Source organism: Capricornis sumatraensis, unplaced genomic scaffold (genome assembly GCF_032405125.1).
Source record: "Capricornis sumatraensis isolate serow.1 unplaced genomic scaffold, serow.2 scaffold43, whole genome shotgun sequence".
In the NCBI taxonomy this organism is placed as follows: Eukaryota; Metazoa; Chordata; class Mammalia; order Artiodactyla; family Bovidae; genus Capricornis; species Capricornis sumatraensis.
The window spans coordinates 30,001-32,500 of NW_027184653.1; the positions used below are offsets into that span (position 1 = coordinate 30,001).

Below are 2,500 nucleotides of genomic sequence, written 5' to 3' on the forward strand. Positions count from 1 at the left end.
TCCCGCGCCGCCGGCCCTGGGCCGGTCCGCCTCGGCCGGTCGTCGTCGGTCGTCCCGCCGCTCTGGGCCTGCCGCGCGGTCGCCGGGCGCCTCCCCGCGCCCTCCCGGCCTCGGGGCTCTGTCCCGCCCCCACCCCCACCCCCCCCACACGCCTCCCGGCGGCTTGTGTGTCTCTGTCCGGTTTCTCCCGTCCTCTCGACCCCCTGCCCGCTGGGCGCCAAGCTTCCCGTCGGAGCCCCCCTGCCCCCCTGCCCTCTGCCCTCGGTGGTGGTGGTGTGGGGGGAAGGGTGCCCGGGAACGCGGGCGCGGGTAGGGGCCCCCCCCACCCCCGGTGGTTGGGGGAGAGAGGATGGGGGCGTCCGGCGGGGCCGGGCCCGTACGGGGGGCGTGTGAGGGCGCGGCGGTGGGGAAAGGGCTCTGCCCCGTTACGGGGGGACGGGTGGGGCTGGCTGTCTGGCGCCCGGCGGGGCCCTCCGGGTGGCGGTCGGCCGGCGCGCGGCGGGGGCCCCCCGTGTGTCACGGGCCGGCAGCGCCGAGGCCCGCGCGCGGCCGCGGGCGGGGACGCGGTGGTCGGCGGTCGGTGGTCGGCGTCGGGGCGGGGGCCCGTGGGGGCGCGCCGTGCCCCTCGCCCGCCTCCCCCTCTCCAGGTACCTAGCGCGTCCCGGCGCGGAGGTTTAAAGACCCCTGGGGGGGGTCGCCCGTCCGCCTTGGGGTCGGGGCGGTCGGGCCCGCGGGGAGGCGGGAGGCGTGCCTCCCGTCTCCCCCGGACTCCGCCGTCCCCCGAGGGGCCGGGGTGGCGCGCGGCGTGCCGCGCCGCGGTCACTGCCGCCGCGGCCGTCGGGAGGGGGCTGCCCGGCGGTCGTCGCGTGGCCCGTGGCCGTGTGCGGCGCGTGCGCGCGCCCCTCCCGCGTCCCTGGGGGGAGGGTGGGAACCCCCCGGGCGCCTGTGGGGTGCCCGCACCCACCCTGGCGTGTTGGCGCCGGGTGCCCCGTCGTGTGAAACCTTTCCCGGCCCCCTCCGTTCTGCTGTGTTCTGTCTGACTTGGCCGGCCGGAGGCAACCCCCCCACCCAGCTCCCACCTCCCGGGAGGGAGCCGGGGGTGGCGGGACGTGTGCCGTGCCAGGGGCGGGGTCTCCCGCCGAAGCGAAACGCTTGACAAAGCTCGTACGACTCTTAGCGGTGGATCACTCGGCTCGTGCGTCGATGAAGAACGCAGCTAGCTGCGAGAATTAATGTGAATTGCAGGACACATTGATCATCGACACTTCGAACGCACTTGCGGCCCCGGGTTCCTCCCGGGGCTACGCCTGTCTGAGCGTCGCTTGACGATCAATCGCCCCTCCGGGGTGCGCGGCTGGGGGCTGTCCTCGCAGGGCCCGCCGGGCCCTCCGTCCCCCTAAGTGCAGACACGGCGTCCCCCCGAAGGCTCTGTGGCCGTGGGGGGAGACGCTGCCCGCGAGAAGGGAGAAGGGGACCGCGAGGTCGCGCCGAGGCCCCTGGCCTGCCGGGCCTTCTGGGGTCGGTCTTCCGCCCTGGGAGCGCCTCCTCGCGCCGCAAGCGGCCTTTGGGTGTTGCTGCCCGCGGGGTGTCGGGGGTTGGGGACGGTCTCGCGCCACGTGGCGGCGGGGGCCCGCGGTGGTGGCGGGGGGTGGGGTCGCGTCTTCCGGTCCGCCGTCGATCGCCGTCCTGCCCGCCGCGGCGGCGGCGTTTCTCGGCGCCCGGCTGGCGCCCCCCACCCCCACCCCCACGCCTGCGGTGCCTCCCCCGCCGCCGTGCGTCCGCGGCCCGTGCCCGCTTCCCGGCCACACCCCCCGCGGCTCTCGCCCCGTCGGGACGGGCGGTTCGCGCCCGAGGCCGAGTCCGCGTGCGCGTCCGCGCCCCGGGGACGCGTGCCTCGGCGGTGACCCGCGGGACGCCGCGGCGTCTGCCCGCCGCTGCGCGCTCTCCCCCCGGGCTGCGGCCGTGCCGCGGTTCGCGCCCCGGAGCTCCCGCCGCGGGGGCGGGGGTGGTCGTGGGGGCAGGGGGGAGATCGGGGGCGCGCGAGGCGCCCGTCGCCCGTTTCGGGCTTTGGCGCCCGCGCGTGCCCCGATCCTCCCCCCCGCCCCCACGTCCACCTCTCTGCCGCCCCGCGCCCCGTCCGTCCCGTGGCAGCCGGCTCGTGCTCCCCGCCCCGCCTCGGCCTCTCCCTCTCTGCCCGCCGGCCGCCGCCGCCGCCGCCGCCGCTGCCTCCTCCCGGAGGGGCGACGGGTAGTCGGGGGTCGGTCGGTCGGTCGGGGTGCCGCGTGTGCGCGGGGAAGGGGGGGGCCCGGGGCGGTCGGCCGCCGGCCTCCGCGTCTCCCCTTCTCGGGACCCTCCTCGCGGGGCGCTCCCTCGCCCTCCTCCGAGACGCGACCTCAGATCAGACGTGGCGACCCGCTGAATTTAAGCATATTAGTCAGCGGAGGAAAAGAAACTAACCAGGATTCCCTCAGTAACGGCGAGTGAACAGGGAAGAGCCCAG

The 2,500-nt window shown here is 77.6% G+C and overlaps 2 non-coding genes across 2 annotated transcripts in view; both read left to right on the top strand.

The window, feature by feature from the left end:
* The first annotated feature begins 1,168 nt into the window (after window positions 1–1,168).
* On the top strand, window positions 1,169–1,321 carry LOC138072444 (5.8S ribosomal RNA). The gene has a single exon (XR_011144322.1). It is a non-coding gene; the product is annotated as a 5.8S ribosomal RNA (ribosomal RNA).
* A 1,067-nt stretch (window positions 1,322–2,388) lies between these two features.
* LOC138072447 (28S ribosomal RNA) overlaps window positions 2,389–2,500 on the top strand; it is a 4,944-nt gene continuing 4,832 nt past the window's right edge. Inside the window, exon 1 of the ribosomal RNA XR_011144325.1 lies at window positions 2,389–2,500. This exon is cut by the window's right edge and continues 4,832 nt beyond it. This is a non-coding gene — a ribosomal RNA (28S ribosomal RNA).